This window comes from Lissotriton vulgaris, chromosome 4_1, assembly GCF_964263255.1.
Source record: "Lissotriton vulgaris chromosome 4_1, aLisVul1.2, whole genome shotgun sequence".
In the NCBI taxonomy this organism is placed as follows: Eukaryota; Metazoa; Chordata; class Amphibia; order Caudata; family Salamandridae; genus Lissotriton; species Lissotriton vulgaris.
This window is the reverse complement of record NC_141691.1, coordinates 57,733,661-57,752,534: the sequence shown is the minus strand read 5'-3', so window position 1 is coordinate 57,752,534 and position 18,874 is coordinate 57,733,661. Positions and strand designations below refer to the sequence as shown.

Here is an 18,874-nt window from a genome sequence, read left to right as displayed (position 1 = left end):
TGGCCCCAAAATCCTTAGTACTTGGAGTATTTGGTTTGTGTGCACACGTGTTTTTTTCGAATTACTGTTTTAATATTTGAAATGTAACTCATACAAATTGCTTGGGGGTCCCAGGCTTCCAGTGGTGACTCAATGGGGGTCCTCAGGAGTTAAAAGTTTGGGAACCACTGCTTTACACTGTATGTTCACGAGAGAGAAGGTTGCGCATTGTCAGTTTTGACACAGCAATTTGGAAATACGCAGAGGCCATGTGCCTATTTCTCCGCTACACTAGATCCAGTAGCTAAAGCTTTGCCCAGTTGTCTTAGAGCTACGGCAGCTGCGGCAATTTCTATTAGACAGTCTGTTGGATTAGTGTTGGATAACACACTCATTGTTATGGTTCCACATGCAGTGGATACCTTGCTGAATAGAACAAGGACACAGCATCTCACGAGTGCTCGTTTGTCTGGATATGAGCTGACACTTCTAGCGAGCCATGTACATATCAAAAGATGTAACACGTTAAATCCAGCTACATTGTTGCCACTCCCAGATGAGAAAGACGATCAGGAAAAACATGATTGTTTTCTCCGAACGGAAGAAGAAACAAAGGGTAGGATTGATTTAAAGGACACTCCGCTCAAGGACCCGGATGGGATCCTATGGGTGGACGGTTCTTGTTTCAAGCTTCCAAATGGAGAGACTACTTCTGCCTATGCTGTCACCACCTTATGCACAATTGTTGAGACGGCACGCATTGGACATAATTCAGCCCAAGCAGCTGAATTGATAGCCTTGACTAGAGCGTGTGTGTTGTCGAAGGGAAAGAGAGTGAATGTGTACACGGATAGTCAGTATGCTTTTGGTGTTGCACATAGTTTCGGCAAGTTGTGGAGGGAGAGAGGATTCTTTACCTCCCATGGGACAAAGATTCAGCATGGTCAGCTAGTGACTGATCTTCTTGAGTCACTTACCTTACCTGCACAGATAGCGATCATAAAGTGCAGCGCACATAAGAAAGTCACAGATGATGAGGGTCGTGGAAATGCGTTTGCAGACGAGGTAGCGAAAACTACAGCTAGAACCACCACTAGTCGAATGTATGTGGCAGGTCCTGCAAACTGGGTTAGGGAAATTGGAATGTGTGAAGACACGATTGAGAGTGTGAAAACAATTCAGGGAGAGGCTACTGAGAAGGAATTGAGTACGTGGAAGGAATGTACTTGAATGTTAGATTCGATGGGTTGTTGGACGGAGTCGTCGGAACATCAGTGATGGTTGTTACCGGACGCTTATGTGTTGCCGGTCGTGACTATGGCTCATGGTCCAGCTCACATTAGTGCGAAAGGCATATGTAAGCTCTTGGCTCCTGTATGGCAGAATGAAGGAATTCCGAATGTGCAGAGAATGTGGTTAAGCATTGTATTGTTTGTTTAAAGCATAACCCAGGAAAGGGCACCTCAACTCCGGCAGGTCATTTTGCTCCCCCATCATATCCTTTTGAAGTGTTGCAGATCGATTACATTCATATGGATTGATGCAACAACCTTAAGTATGTTCTGATGGTGGTATGTGCCTTTTCCCGCTGGATAGAGGCCTACCCCTTGAAAGATAACACTGCTCTGTTGACTGCTAAAGTGTTGCTTAAGGAGTTCTTCCCCAGATTTGGTTTGCCGTGCATTGTCTGGAGTGACAATGGATGTGAATTTGTGGGCCAGATTATGCAGAAAGTATGTTCTGGTCTTGGTATTAGACAGAAACTCCATGCTGCAAACCATCCACAGTCCGCAGGTTTGGTTGAGTGTTATAATGGTATACTCAAGCTTAAACTAGCCAAGATTCAAGCCAGTACGGGTCTTGCTTGGCCTGATGCATTGCCCCTAGCTCTTTTGTCAACCAGAACTACGGTACACTCTTGTATGGGACTTAGCCCATATGAGGTGGTATTCGGATGCCCAGCCAATGTTTGGGGCGTCCCTCGCCCCAAGAGATATTCAGATATACCATATCCTCTGTTAATTGACTATTTGCATGACTTGACTACTAAATTAAGTGTTATTCGTCAACAGGTACAAAGTGCTCTGCCGGAGGCCTCCACAGACCAAGGTCAGACCATTTTGCCCGGTGACTGGGTCTGCATCAAAAATTTTCAACGGACTAAGAACTTGGAGCCTCGTTGGTCTGCGACTACACAAGTTTTGCTCCTCACACGAACGGCCGTGAAAGTGGTCGGCAAGCGTAACTGGGTGCATGGCGTGCACTGTAAAAAGGTGCCACTGTCATTGCCCTTCGACCAGTGGATCCGCAGTGGTGTAAGAGAATCTGAATCTGCAGCGATCCCTTGTTTTGTGCCTTTTAGTGATGCCCAAATTTATGGAACTCATTCTGAGAAAGCAGATGACGACATTCTTCAAGCTGCTGTGCCTGCGCATCTTCGACTAGATACTACTAATCCAGAAACTCTGTTCCAAGACCAGACCGTGCAGAGCAAAACACGCTACAACTTAAGACCGAGAGCTAACCAAGGGAACTGAACACTTTGAACACTTTTTTCTTTATTACTCAAAGACATTCTTTTTGGGTTCTTTTTGCCTCTTTGTTTTTGCGTGATATTAGTATTAGATGTGCCATCTGTCTCCGTCGCAGGGTCACGGTAGGAGACTCAGACTGTAACCTGGTTTTTGTTATTTTAGCAAGTGGCTAGCGCCGCAGGAGATACAGAAGTGAGTAGCTGAGTGATTGAGGAAGATTGCCGTGAGCGACATTTTTTTTAGATAAAGATGGATGGTACAAAAATTGTAGGTAGGGAAAATAGGAAGCAGGAAATGATATTGAAGTATTGTAAATTATTGCGTAGTCGATTTGGCGTAACTTTGTGTGTTTTTATGTTTTTGTGTATTTTATTAGCTTGCACAGGTTGGATCGTACATGTTTTGCAGTCAAGAAATGTTGTTAATTGTACAACTTCTTTGCCCTCTCGTCTTTCTGTCTTTTCACATAAAATGCATGCTCTACCCCCTCATGAACAGATAAGGAGAGCCGAATATATGAACAATACGTTTATTCAGTTGTTGCACCAACATCAGCTGGCTATTAATATGACTGACTGTTGGGTGTGCGGATTTATGCCACACAATACACAAAAGGGAATGCCATATCTGGTTCTTCCTTTCTCATATGAAGGTTCAGCTTGGGTCTATTTGACTATGTTTTCAGCCGCATACCACAACAGACTCAGAAGCCCTGTAAGAACTTCTGGGAATGGATTAGACTTTAGTCAGAGCTCCTTGATCAAAGGTATAGTGGTAATGGCTAAGATTATAGAACAAGATTCCGTTAGATGAGAAGAGATTCCGTTAGATGAGAAGAGAGCTTATGATGGATGGAATGTTAAACACTATGACATTGGTGACAAAATAGGAAGGGTGAGTCTTCTCCAGTATGGACTGTACCCTGTAGAAAGGTGGATATCTGACTATGGTTGCCCCTAACTTTTTGCCTAGTGTTTTGCTGGTTTTCGACTTAGTTGGCCTAGGATCCTGCTATTCAGGACTCCAGGCTTCCTGATTTCTCTGTTAAAATGGACTCCATGTACCTTAGGTACATTTCTAATTGGATACTGGGTCACCTTATCGGCTCCTGTACAGTGTATCTTAGGTACCCAGGGCATAGGTGCACCCAGGGCCTACCAGGGGCTGCAGCATGTATTATGCCACCCCTGGCTGGCCATCTAAATCTGACACAACTGGCTGATCAATCAGCTGGGGCAAGGTGGTGTAATCACCCTTTGCTTTAGATATAGTATACCTATATCTAAACCTAAAATGGACAAATATACTCCTATAAGTCACTCCTATGGCAGGCCTTAACAATCCTGGAGGCAGAGTGCTTGGAATTATGTGAGATAGTGCTCTGACATGAGCTGAGCCTGTCTACAGCTTTCGGAACCAAGTCCATTAGCTGTTTCCATGATAACGCTATACCATATACTCTTAAGTGCATTATAACCTCGCGGTTATTGCTAACTGTGGCATAGCATTATCAGAACATGTCGAGTAAGGTGTCATACGAATTGGAATACTACCCCCTCGCCAATTCTGGTGACGGGGGTAGCATTCCACCCTTTTAGAGGGACACAACATGTACCTAACTGTGAACCCCAGTTAAAGTTAACTCGAGCCCCAGCATCACAAAATGGATGCTGCCACCACAGACACAAGTCTGACATCCTGCTGCTGGGAGTCCTTCCAGCGAGGGAGGCTTGGACAAAGGGTTTCCTGCCTTGGGAGGTGCTAGCACCACCCCAGACAGGATTTTGTGCATTAGGTAGGACCGGGCTGAAAGGAATGAGACATGCCTGGGGCACACAAGGTGCCCTGTGCATACACCGGTTCAAATCAGTTGCTGGGGCACTCCAACCCCAGCTCTGGCGCAACACCGGACAAAGGATAGGGGGTGTAACCACCCCCCTTCCTGGTCCCACCCAAAGGAGGGACCTAGTGATAGTACAGCCCCCTTTAGCAGGATAAAGGTAGGAGCTGGTCCCATTCCAAATCAGATTAATCCTGAACTGAAATTCTACAAGAAGAAACTCTGGACTTCGACTTTCTACACAGAAGACTGAAGAAATCTCCCTTGTGGGCAAGGAGTGTCAACCCTGCACAAGCAGGCACCATCAAGCGTCCAGCGGCTTCACTTTGTCGTCTTCCCTCGAGGATCCAGACTTCAGAGCCCGACGAGACCTGGATTCCCATACCTCTCCGACCTCAACTCACATCTGCAGCACAGCTGAGATCCGTGGGTGCGACGAGACACGTGGGACCGGCCATCTTGGAGAAACTGCACTTCGCTTCCAGCATGACTTCTGAGGTAACCTCGATGAAGTGCTTTGGGGATTGAAAAGCCCCTGCCCCGAGCAGCTCCTGCACCGAAGACCAGCTCTCCAGCATCCACGAGATCTGTGTGGGGCCCTTCTGTCTGTTTGCTGCTCGACTCGTTGTCTGGTCACCTGCCGGCTGGCTAGTGGCCTCCTAGACGACGATCCACGACATCAACACAGCTGGTCTGGTTGCTCCAGACTGGCCCTTGCTTCCCTGTAAAGGAGAAGCACCCCTGACCCTCCTGGTCCGCACCAGACGTCTTTTCCACTCACCGCGTGGGTTGCCTTTGCCAAGGCCTGTTGATGCCGAATCCGGAACCAACACCGCCCACAGCGAGACCCTGCGTGGGACAGCTCGTGCCTCCATCCTGGTCATCAAAGACACCACCTGGTGAACGTGGCTACAGAGTCAAGCGTCCACTCTTCACCTGATCGCGACGACAGCATCTGGTTCCTTCCTGGTTCCACTCCAGTCACTGGCTAGTGACTTTGAACATTGTGCCCCCTGCTTTCAGGTCTTCAGCATCCCTGATCCACCCTTGGATCACACCGGACATCTTCCTCCTGGTCGCCTGCAGCATCTTTTCTTTCAGGCTCCATAGACTTCAACGCAGAAACCCGACACGACTTCGCACCTATGCACCCGCAGCCCGTGGGTGAGGTAACAAGAGCATTTCGGTGCTCAAGGGTAGATTGACTCTCCTAGTGTCCAGTTCCACAGTCGTTTTAGTCTTAACTAGTCAGAATTGTCCGTACTCACCTTTTTCTTGAACTGTACTGTCCATAGACGTTGTTACGCATCTCGCGTGTGAGTTCACACTCTGCACTCGCGTTCCGTGGGCCTCCTATTACTTACCTAAAGTTAGGGTAGTGTAGTCCCAGCGATCCTACAGCCTCTGGACAGCTCCATTCCTTCTATCGACTTCCTTATACCACTTGTTTAGTATACGGTTTGTTGCGCCCCAAGGGCAACATTGTAACTTGTGCAACTTAAATTATTTTTCTTAAGAGTCTTGTCATGTGTTTAGCCCTCTGATCTCATAAAGAGTTCAGAGGTGTTTCTTAGGTAATAAATATCTTGTTTATTTTCATAACTACCTGTGTGGTGTCCTTTCATTTGGTATTCAAGGGGTTATATGTGGTAAAACAGCTGGATTCACATGCCAAAAGAGTTTAGCCTAAGACTGCTTTGTCCATGCTAACATTAGGATAGCTGGTCTATAAGGTTGACTTACAACCAATCACCATAAGGGTTGTTTGGACTGATACAAGGTGATCACTAGAACTAGTGAGCATCATATATCAGGCCAACTTCTCACATACCCCATCAAGGTAATTTTTGTCTCCAAGTTAACAGCAAGAAAGCTGACATCGGGGGAGGAGCTACGCCGCGAACCAAGATGGCTGCATAAGCTCCCGGCTCCGCCGACCTCCGCCGGCGGCCCGTCTATCCTGTCGTTTATCCTCTACCCACGCCCTGTGCCTGGATGCATGAAGGTTGCCTGATGCCGACGGTGCTTTCCCGGATTTCCTACCTTATTCAGCGACGAAGTTATGTCGTGTCCCATTTTTGGCCTACTCCCGGGCTGCCGCCGGGACCTCGATTTTTGAAACACCCGAGAGGGACCTGATCAACATCGGCTGTGGGACCGCGATTGTGGCCGGTCTTCCAGGTCTGAATAATTCTTTCCGCTCTTGACTCTTGTCCTCGTTGATGGATGGTATCGGAGAAGAGACACTGTGACGTGCTGTGATCCTCCTGCACCGCGGCTGTGGGTTGTGTGCCTGACCCTCGTTCCCCGGTCCGGGGACTGACGGGCTGCACCCACGGCCGGTGTCTGTGCTGAGTGTGCCAGTTCGGAGCGCCCTTGTTGTTGCGATCGCCAAATGTCTGCCCGGAGCCCGGCGATGTGGGCTGGAGATTGTGTCCCCCTGCGTCCTCTGGTCCCCGGGATGGAGGGGATGGATGGCGTACATTCATTGAGATCCGTAATGGCGCCGATTGGGGCACTCCGCTCGCAATTCACCGGCGCATGTGTCTCCCTGGCGGCGAAACTGGATGATGTCTGCTCGCGACCAGCCACGGACACTGCAGCGCCTGCACAGAAGTCTGCGGTCCAGACGAGCGATTTGACCCGCCATTTGCAGGGACCCGAGCGGCAGCCCGACTTTGCTCCTTTGAGAGTCGGCCTCACCTTTCCACCTTTCCTTCATCTGCTACAGTACATGGTCTTCCCTCTACGTCTCCTATCCGATGGTGTGTCGTCGCTGGATGTCCTGTTCTTCATTGCCGAGTCTCAGGGTCCAGTCGAAGGGGATCGCCATTTTCCTTTGTTCCGGCCCGTCTACATACCGGATGCCGCCATTTTGAGACCGGACTTTGCTCCACCTTCACTGCCTTGGTCCGCCATGGACGCTTTGACTGTCTCTGGTCGGATGTGGCTTGGTCGGGATGTACTCCGGAACGGATTCGCACTGGTCAGGGCTGACTTTGACTTTGAGGTTTTCTTGCTCCTCGCCACTGCTTTGGACCATCTGAGACGCTCCCTTGGTTTGCAACTGTTATGACTTTAGCGATAGATCTCCTCGTGAGGCTTGCAGGGTTGACTTCTATTTCCCTGGGGTTGCTCCGTTTATTTTTGCCGGGACTGCACCGAATACCTCACCGGGCCGGGGGTAGGATGGGGGGGGGGTTTTCCTGGTGACTGTCCTCCCCGTGATAATGCTGACCGTTTTGCTTTGCTGATGATGATTGTGCTATGGGGGGGTCACCGCCGGCGGGGGGTATCAGGTGTCCGGGGGCTTGTTTGTTTTTCTCCTCCTCCACTTCTTCTTATATTTTCCCTTCTGTGGGGCAGTTCCGGGGCGACAGGCACGCTGTTAGTGGGTTAGGCCGTAGCCATTACAGGGGTGCAGGGTGGCGGGTGCGGGGGGGGGTTTGTTATTTTATTTTGTTTTGTTCTATGGTCCCTATTGCTCTTTTCCGGCTTTGGGAGGGTTCTTTCCTCTTTCGTAGGGTTGGCTGTCTCTTGGTCTTGCACCTTTCTTTTTTCTTTTTTCGGCTTCTCGACAAGCCTCTGTTTTTCTGTTCTTGGGGGGTAGGCTCTCTGGGGTGATTTTTAGAAATGTGGATTATTGTAATGTGGTTTATTGCCCAGTATTATCGCCGTGGCTGCCCGGATTGCATTGCCGCTTTAGTCATAGCCTATCTCCGACTCTAATTGGGGTAAGCCCCAATCGTCTCCTTTGTGCTCCTATCCTGTGAGGTGTGATGTCCTTGTTGTTGCAGCCCCTACTCTTTTTCTAAAATTTAAAAATGAAAACCTCATATCCTGTTTGCGAGCCCCACAACCACATCTGGTATACTTTGATATATCCTGTTTACTGATTGGCTTCAGTTTCTCCTGTTTTTATTGATTGTCTTTGCGGCCGGCCATGATGGTTGTGGGCCTGCACATGTATCTCCTTCTTTTTTGAAAAAAAGGTTTTAAAAAAAACAAAAAAAAAGCTGACATCAAGCAGAAATGTTTGTACACGTACATTTCTTCGTCCCCTGATTTCCCCTCCGTTGGTTCCATCTCAATGAACATATTTTGTCTGTAATGATTGAGCTTATACTTGGCTCCCTTCCAACTTTTCTGGAACCTGTTACATAGCTTTTCTTCTTCCCCCTACATATACGGCTTTATCAGACCACCACAGAGTTAGACATAGCAGAGGTATATTTGATGCCAAAGACACAGAAGAACAAGAGGGAGGAGACTTCCTTACAGGATTCCTTCCCTTTTGGGGCCCGATGGTCAACAGCAGAAACATCAGGCAATTGGTTCGTGTGGTTGAGACCACTTTTAATGTTACTGCAGGTGCGATAGGTAACATTACAGCAGAGCTTTAGGCTGACCGTCTTATGACATTGCAAAATCGTATTGCGCTAGATGTGATCTTAGCAGACCGAGGAGGTGTCTGTAGATTGATCGGATCTAGTTGCTGCATTTATATTCCAGATGATGCTCCGGCAGTATACAAAGCCATTTCCAAATTGCATACTGTCTCCGAGTCGATTCATCAGGACGAAGGAGATTGGTCTTTTATGGGATGGTTTTCGGGAATATTGTCAACTTGGCGATGGAAGATCCTAACGTTTCTTGGAGCAATTTTGGCCATCATATTTTCTTGTTGCCTGCACGTTCAATGTGGTCCTATAGTTTGTGGCCTGTTGGCTACTTTATGTGTTCCACAACCTGCAACTCAGAAGGCAGAGAATATTAGAATGATGGTGCAGCAACAGCTTGAGGATTTCATGAACATCGATGGTGATTTCGACTCAGATTACTATGAGTTGGTTCGTTTTTGCCTGAATAATGGCAAAAGGAGGGTCTGAGGTTCTGTAAATTACAAATTCGTTTGTGCTCAGCCTCCATTTTGTGATCGCCGCCATTTTATGTTGCCCTTACTCAGGCAGCGCGACGAACGCAATGTTTTTGTCGTTTCTGCATTTACGTGTCAGGTGGCTTCTTCGCCTATGTTTACTAACGAGTGTCAGGGTCTGGCCGAGTACACTAATTCCCGTCTGAGCTGATTAATCGTCGTCCGGACAACATGTTGGTTCACACCATTGTTTCCTTTAAGTTATCTTATCTGCTGTCCTTCGCTACATGTCTCATGCATTCTCCTGTTTCACGACTGTCCATCTACAACGTGCAGCTGTGTTTTCTCTACTTGTAAATCGAATTGTGTAGATTCATTTGTAATTTGCTTAAGGGGTCGAGTGACAAACAGAACCGGGAACTTGAGTTGCTTTGGTCTTAAAACATTGTCTATAACGTTTGCCTATAGCTCATGCTCTTGTGTGATTGCATTTTGCATTGTATTGTATCGTATATAAACCTGTGCGCCATGGAGTTAAGTGGCAGTCTCTTTTGAACCTCGTTATACTAACGACTTCTAAGACCACTGTACTAGCTGCAGCTAATAAATACCATCTTCTACGCCAGACGAAGAGTCCGTGTCTCTGTTTCTGACCAGGCAGGTGAATCCCGGTGATTTCAGGCGTACGCTGCACCGCCGGGCCTTAAGGCTGAGGTTCTCCAGATCACATGACAACGTTCAAGGGGCGGAGTGCTCCTTTTTAAAGTGCAACATGCCAAAATGTAAACATAGAAGACATACTGTCTTAATCTCTAATGTGTGCAGAAATTTGCAAAAGATTATGTACTGAGTATATCAAAGGGTAAATCAGAAAATCACAGGGTTGGGTGAATAATATCACACTTAGCAGCAATTTAGAATAAATATGAAACATATAAATAAATAAATAAGTTTAACATATAAATATTCCTCGACATTGCTGATAAAACCCATGAGCACACATCCAATAAGAAATACTGAGTAAAATCCTGTTAAAAACAATATATAACTAGGATCTACATTCATTATCTTAGACTGTGCATGTGAAATGTAATAATCGGTCAGTTGTAACCCCCGTGTTCACTTTAATTAACAGAGGAACAGTGTATAATACAGCCCAAGTGGGCATATACCGGTCAACATATTGGTGTGCAAAAGCAGAGGTGCAAATTTCGCAAATAAATAATGGCATGAAAATTGGTGCAACCTGGTAATAAAATTAATAAATGTAAAGTGACAAGTGTAATACATCTTAAACTAAGTTAAAATTGACCCTAATGGACAAGAAAATGAAGAAGCAGCTAGTTAATATGTACCATGTGAATGGCAAATTCATAATTGAGATTCATAAGTATGTAAAGCAATCCTCACTGGCGTTAAGGCCATTCGGAGTTTTAGTATTATATGTCTGGTCTCTAACTTTCGTAGCAAAGACTCACGGTCCCCGCCCCTCCTCTGCGGAGGGACTGTGTCAATTACAAAGTACCTGAGCTGTGCAGGATTCTTGTAATGATTTTCTTCAAAGTGACGTGCGGCCGGGTACGCAGTGTCGCCGTTGGTAATGGCCCTAAGGTGCTGGAGTATTCTTTTGTACACCTGTGGTCTGGTACTTCCCACGTAACGCATACCACAGGGACAGTCCAGCACATACATTGCGTACTCCGTCCTGCACGTCATATACATATATATAGAGCTGCATATATGGTTTTCACATATATGGTATATGTTTCCGGTGTCCCGCACATGGGTGGGAATATTCATGTGCTTATGACTATTGATGAGGATCCCCTGGAAGAGAACATATTGTATCACTGTACACCGACAATGCTTTGATATACCTGAACCGGCCGACCCAGTCATTGTCATTACTGATAGCTGCACTGACTTAATTTGCTGAAGCCTCAGGTCATTACATTAACAAAGCAAAATCCCAACTATACGCGATTGGGTCGGCGGAAGAATGAGACGGAGTCCAGCTCCCGGAGATGGGACTTCCATGGGTAGCGGACACACTGTGCTATCTGGGGGTATGGATAAGTAGGGATGAGTCTACCTTTTACCAACACATTATGGGGAGGATACTAAGTATGGGCGTAAAATCCGTCCCGCTCGCGGAATTTGCAGATTTCCGGCAAATTCGCAATCCGCGAATTCTCGCGAATTTCCCGAAAATTCGCAAATTCACACGCAGCTGATTTTTTGCTTGGTGATACAGTATTGTGGTGCACGGCGTTCACTTACCGTCATTCAGCGTTTGCAGAGTTGTTTTTCTCCATGTTTTGCGTGTGCTGCGCCATTTTGGATCTTGCTGCAGGATCCCGCGGGAGTTTGTCGACCGCGATTACGTCATCAAGGCTTGCCACCCTGCACAGCGAGAGTTTGTCAACCCGAGTACGTCATAAAGGCCAGTGATCACGCATCGCGGGAGTAAACAATTGCGAACATGTAGTCGCGGGGGCAGCAACAATCTCACGTTTGCGAAATTGCAAAATTTGCAATTCTGCACAAGAAATCCACCAGCAGGTAGCATAAACCTTCTGAAAATGATGATTTTTATCAGAATAACTCCTGAGGTTGACATTTGCCTGCACTTTTTTTGCAAGGAGTCCATTTTGGGGGGGTGGAGGGGGGGGGGAGGAAGGAAGTGCCCACAGTCTCCAACTTCCTCTTCCTGTCCAGCAGGCTCCTCCCAGTGCTTTGTTCATGTCCTGGTCACTTTGATTTGGATCTTGACCTGGAAGGATTACTTTTTGTGGATGCTGCTGGATATTTGGATTTGAGGCCTTTTTGACTTTCTTTGGATCACTTTTGAATTAGAAATTTCTCAAGTAAGTTTGTTTGGGGCATTACAGTTGCTGCAACTACAATTTTGGAACTTTTTCAGAACATTAAATAAAATATATTGTGGGTAGCCACAGTATCCAGTAGGACCAGGGTTAGTTATGGGTGCATGATACAACTGTTTTGTTGAATTTCAACATGATTTAGGGCATGGATGGCATTGGATTGTGGTGATTTTTGTGTGTTTTTCGATTTTTTGGTTGTTGTTGGGGCCTTTTGCCCAGGGGTACTCAGTGGTGCATGGACTGAGTCGTTCTGTGGGGTCTCTTTAATGTAAACATCATGGAGGGCATGAATGGCATTGGATTGTGGTGGTTTTTGTGTGTTTTTCGATTTTCTGGTTGTTGTTGGGGCCTTTTGCCCAGGGGTACTCAGTGGTGCATGGACTGAGTCTTTCTGTGGGGTCTCTTTAATGTAAACATCGTGGAGGGCATGGATGGCATTGGATTGTGGTGATTTATGTGTGTTTTTCGATTTTTTGGCTGTTGTTGGGGCCTTTTGCCCAGGGGTACTCAGTGGTGCATGGACTGAGTCTTTCTGTGTGGTCTCTTTAATCTAAACATCATGGAGGGCATAGATGGCATTGGATTGTGGTGATTTTTGTGTGTTTTTCGATTTTTTGGGGTGTTGATGGTGCATGGCCATGTGGGTGGGGGCCATTTTGAGGACTGGTACAGGCAGGGCCTGGTCATGTGGTGGGGGTCTAGGTGCCATTTTGAAGCCAGGAAGTGTGCTTTGTTGTGCCATAGGCCTGCACCCAGTCTGCCATGCTTTCATCAATTATGCCCAGGGGTACTCAGTGGTGCATGGGCCTAGTCTTTATGTGGGGTGTCTTGAATGTAAACATCATTGAGTTCATGGATGGCATTGGATTGTGGTTATTTTTATGTGTTTTTCGATTTTTGGGGGTGGTGTTGGGGCCTGTCCATGTGGGTGGGGGCCATTTTGAGGCCTGGTCCAGGCAGGGCCTGGCTATGTGGGTGGGGGTCTAGGGGCCATTTTGAAGCCAGGCAGTGTGCTTTGTTGTGCCATAGGCCTGCACCCAGTCTGCCATGCTTTCATCCATTATGCCCAGGGGTACTCAGTGGTGCATGGGCCTAGTCTTTCTGTGGGGTGTCTTGAATGTAAACATCATTGAGGGCATGGATGGCATTGGATTGTGGTTATTTTTATGTGTTTTTCGATTTTTGGGGGTGGTGTTGGGGCCTGTCCATGTGGGTGGGGGCCATTTTGAGGCCTGGTCCAGGCAGGGCCTGGCCGTGTGGGTGGGGGTCTAGGGGCCATTTTGAAGCCAGGCAGTGTGCTTTGTTGTGCCATAGGCCTGCACCCAGTCTGCCATGCTTTCATCCGTTATGCCCAGGGGTACTCAGTGGAGCATGGACTGAGTCTTTCTGTGGGGTGCTTGAATTTGAACATGATTGAGAGTATGGATGGCATTGGATTGTGGTGATTTTTGTGTGTTTTTTGATTTTTTGGCTGTTGTTGGGGCCTTTTGCCCAGGGGTACTCAGTGGTGCATGGACTGGGTCTTTCTGTGGGGTCTCTTTAATGTAAACATCATGGAGGGCATAAATGGCATTGGATTGTGGTGATTTTTGTGTGTTTTCCGATTTTTTTGGGGTGTTGATGGGGCATGGCCATGTGGGTAGGGTCCATTTTGAGGACTGGTACAGGCAGGGCCTGGCCATGTGGTGGGGGTCAAGGGGCCATTTTGAAGCCAGGCAGTGTGCTTTGTGCCATAGGCCTGCATCCAATGTGCCTTGCTTTCATCCATTATGCCCAGGGTTACTCAGTGGTGCATGGGCCTAGTCTTTCTGTGGGGTGTCTTGAATTTGAACCTGATTGTGGGCATGGATGTCATTGGATTGTGGTGATTTTTGTGTGTTTTTCGATTTTTTGGGGTGTTGATGGGGCATGGCCATGTGGGTGGGGGGCAATTTGAGGACTGGTACAGGCAGGGCTTGGCCATGTGGTGGGGGTTTACGGGCCATTTTGAAGCCAGGCAGCGTGCTTTGTTGTGCCATAGGCCTGCACCTAGTCTGCCATGCTTTCATCCATTATGCCCAGGGGTACTCAGTGGTGCATGGGCCTAGTCTTTCTGTGGGGTGTCTTGAATTTGAACATGATTGAGGGCATAGATGGCATTGGATTGTGGTGATTTTTGTTTGTTTTTCGATTTTTTGGCTGTTGTTGGGGCCTTTTGCCCAGGGGTACTCAATGGTGCACGGACTGAGTCTTTCTGTGGGGTCAAAGTCAAAGTCAAAGTCAAAAAGCTTTATTTCGATAAAACAATTATCATAAAAGCAACTCAGTAGATCATACAAGTAAAAATAGTAATAGATTTAAAAAAGACTTTCTTGTCTGTGTGCATAACAATGACAGTAGTTTCAATAATAATTGTTTGCACAAGTAAAGCTAGCAAATCAATTAATTGAGTTTTTACAGATTGCTAAATCGAAAAAAAGTGACAATTCATTCGGTTAAGACATTATTTTAAAATAGAATTAAACAGTTAATTTTAGCCTTTTGGCTCGAATGGCCCAGGCCCATGATAGAAATTTGGCTAAGGCAAAAGCATAGGGTACACTACTGTCGGATATAAGTATCCTAATTGCCGCCTCATGGCTCCTAGTGTCCAACTGGCGGCATAGGTTTTTAAGCCAGACCCTCCTTGGAGTTGCGTACTCGCTGCACTCGAACATGAAATGTGCCAATGACTCCGGTTTGGTGAGACAAGCTGGGCATAACTCGGACATTTCCATAAGGGATTTCCATCTTGCAATGAAAGAGTTAAGGGGAAGGGTTCCCGCTCTGAACCTGAAATACAAGGCCCTATCAAGGGGTTTTCCAATTGCATCAAGGTACAGTTCCCGTCTAGGACAATCTTTAAACCTCAGGAAATCCTCTGTGAGCCTGCCCAAGGTGGTACTAGAATTCCTTTGTGAGCAAATCCAGTCCCAGTAAAGCTTTTTGAGGACTAGCTTCGGAGGTGAAGTTCTATTCACCATGATTCAATTTGGCCCAACTTTGTTAGTAAGCTCTTCATGTCTCTCAGCCATTTAATTTTATGCCAACTTGGCGATGACATGATTTCTGCTAGACCTCTGGCATATCCACTTAGTTCTTCCACCCGCCAGATACGTGCCCATAGCAGTAATGGACGAAATTTTGCAACATCATCAATCTGGGAGCAGCCTAAGTCCAGCATTAAAGGAAGTGTATGGGTGCCTTGTGGGAGGGACATAATTGCTCTACAGAATTTGTTTTCAGATCTCTGCAGTGCATCAGTGGTGGATGAACCCCAAAGTTCGGCCCCATAGAGGGCAGAGCTAACACCTTTAGCTAAATAAATCTCGAGGACTGTGGCTATAGGCCTTGTTGTGCAGGATCGTTGCTCTTTCAAATGGGCTCCTGTAATCCTTTTGTGACTCATCAACATCTTATCCAAGTGTGGGGTCCAGTCCATTTTGTGCGATAGACGTATCCCAAGATAGTCAAAGACCTCTACCCTTTCCAAGAGCTCGGCGTTCAGAGTGGGAGAGCGAACTTGTTGTTTAGGTGGATTCAGCACAAGGTACTTCGTTTTATTTGTGTTTATTACCAGACCTCGTTTGGTGCAAAAGGATTGGAAATTGTCCAAAAGTCTCTGGAGTCCCATTGGCGATTTAGAAATTAGAAGCGTATCATCCGCGAAGAGGAGGGTCGGTATGCGTTCACCAGCCAGGGATGGTTCATCAGAAGGATGTTGCAGGAGATGCTCGACCACCCCATTGATGTAAAGAGAGAAAAGGGTGGGAGCTAGAACACATCCCTGGCGGACACCTCTCTCAACCGGGATACTACCCGTTTTCTCCCCTCCAGGGCCCCACCTGACTTGGGTGAAGCTATCTTGATGCAACCTAACTAGTAGGGACAGCAAATAATGGGGCAGCCCCATGTCAGCGAGTACTTTCCATAGTGATTCCCTAGGTACAAGGTCAAAGGCAGTCTTTAAATCGATAAACGCGAGATAAAGACTGCCCTTGCCTATGACCACCACCTTCCAGTACACCATCATGAGCCTAAAGGCTTGCTCAATCGTCCCAGTGCCCACTCTAAAGCCTGCCTGAAAGTCAGAAAGGATTTTGTTTTCTTCTACCCAATTTAAGATTCTGACTAACAGGACTTTGCCGACTACTTTTTGGCCAATGTCTAACAAGCTGATCGGCCTATAGTTAGATGGATCATCCCTCGATCCTTTCTTGTAGATACGGGCCACCTCGGCCCCTTTCCACGATGAGGGAATAGGGGCACCTTTACAAATGGCAACAAGGAGGGAGTGAATCAATTTACCCCATTTTACACTGTCGGCCTTTAGGAGGTCACCAGGAATGCCATCGGGACCAGCCGCTTTTTGTGGAATAATAGTGCTTATTGCATATTCCACTTCCTTGATCGTAAAGTCAAAGTCGGTATGCCGGATTACATAATTTGGAGTGAACAGAGGTGAAACCACCCCACCCTCATCAAGATCATCATGACAGGTATAAAGTTTAGAGAAATGATTGACCCACGCCTGGCTTGGGATATTACAAGTTATCAGATCACTATCTGGTCTATTACGGGCTCTTATGGTATCCCAGAACCATTTCGAGTCTTTTTTAGAGCTAGCTTCTTTGAGAGTTGACCAGTAGGCATCTTCCCACTCCCTTTTAGCTAGCTCCAATGCTCTTTTATGTTCTTGCCTAGCCATCTGTATTAGTGGTTGGGACTTTCCCTTAACCGCCTCAATTAGGCGTGTTTTGGCTTTCCTACATGATGCAGAGTACCAGTCGTGTCTCCCTTTAGTTTTGCTTTGGGGCATGGTTTTCCCTACGGTCCCTTTTACACAAAAAACATCCCCTATTGTTTTTACGGCTGCTTCATATATAGGTGTTACCCTACCTGCTGCCATAAGTGGGTCTATCAAACTAATTTCTTCTTGTGAGACTTTAAGCACTTCTTCGATAGTGGAGAGTTTATCAACATTGCCCAAGATTTTATTCCACTTAAGGCGTCTTCCACAAGAGGAGACAGTAACCCCCTGTGGACGATTTGGTGGTACTAACAGCACTCCGGAGGACCAGGGATTCATTATGGATAAAGAAAGTGAATTATGGTCACTCTCTATGGTCGGTATAATGACCATATCAATAACCGAGCTCCAAATCCCCCGGTCCAGCAGAATATAGTCAATCCTCGAGGAATGACCAACTCTGTTGAATGTTGGGGCACCCATCCGGTCAGAAGATGTGCGGCCATTAGCTGCTCTTAGTCCAAACTCTAGAGTCAATGCATTTAGCTGTATTGCACTACGAGTCCAGCGCTTGATAGGAGGGATAGAGAGTGTGGGAATACCCCATCTACTGTCCTCTTCTCCTAGATCAGGTATTCCTTCCAGGGGAAGTGGCTCATATGTGCAGTTAAAATCTCCTGCTATTATAATGTGATCAGGTTCTCTGTGATCCCCAAGTTATGCCTCAAGCTCGGATATTACAGGTGAAGTACACCCGTTTTTGGAACCTCTAGCATAGACATCGTAGAGATCCAAAGTTAATCCACCACGATGGCCAGATAGAGAAATACCAAGGATATCTGGGTTATCTGTCCGCTTGATGGTTATTCGACAGTTGAGCGAGATGCTTACCCAAATGATAAGCCCCCCTGAGGGACGCCCCTTCCTTTGCTTGGGTTTTTCAGCTGGTACAAAGATGGTAACAAACCCAACCCGATACAGTGGCTCAGTGCTCCAGGTCTCCTGGAATACACAGATCTTATGGGCTTCAATCAGGACGTTCCACTCAGGCAAACCTAATTTCCTAGTAATCCCCGCAAGATTCCAACTAAGAATTTTTATTTCACCATATGTTAGTTTACCTCTAGTGTTGGTAATAGTTTTGGGGTTGGTTAGGTCTTCGCAGTCCCTGGTTGGAGCATGAGATAGTGGTTTAACAGCTGCCACTGTTGGAGATTCGGGACAAATAGGATGAGGGATGGCTAAGGGAACATCCTCCATATCTCTATTTGTATCAGGAATTAGGGCTGAAGTTTCTAAGGGGTTAAGTCAATCAACCTCATCTAACACACAAAATCTATTTGGATGGGCAAACTGTGAAACAAAGGGATCAAAGGGAGGGGGCAATCCTTGCCACGGCTGTTGCCACTGGTGGTTAGCGAGTTGTGTGGGCTGAAGGGGTTGCTGCCACTGCTGAGTAGGATGATGAAGGGTTTGTGGAGGTTGAAAAGGTTGCTGCCACTGAAGAATAGTATGCTGTTGAGGTTGTGGAAAATGTAGAGGTTGCTGCCATTGATAGGTGGTATGTTGTGGAGGACGCATAAACCCTCTGCTATTTGGGAAAACAGGCCGATGAGAATTTTGTCTTGGGGGCATGGGAAGAAAGTAGGACAAGGGAAGTGGATTAATTTGTGTAGCAGGTTCGCTGTTAGGTGTATTACATATATAACTAGCTGCCCCTATATCCCTGAAGTTAACTGTGATTACATCGCCTGCTATAGTCTTCGTATTCCTGCCCACCCAATCCCCTCTACGTACAGAGAGAATTTCGCCACTCATATGGCTAGGTAGGGGTTTGTGTAACTGGAGCCACTGAGCGCATTTGTTTCTTAGCTCTATGAAGGTTTCTTTTACTCCCTCCTTCAGTGGCGGAACGGCCGTCAAAACAACAACAAAGGGGGAGACTTCCGGAGGCAGGCTAATTGTCTTAAAGCGCGCCTGCTTTGACTTAGG

The 18,874-nt window shown here is 46.8% G+C and overlaps 1 protein-coding gene across 1 annotated transcript in view; it reads right to left on the bottom strand.

The window, feature by feature from the left end:
• Nucleotides 1–18,874, bottom strand: part of TEX11 (testis expressed 11) — a 1,326,855-nt gene that overhangs the window by 160,634 nt on the left and 1,147,347 nt on the right. The window lies entirely within an intron of this gene.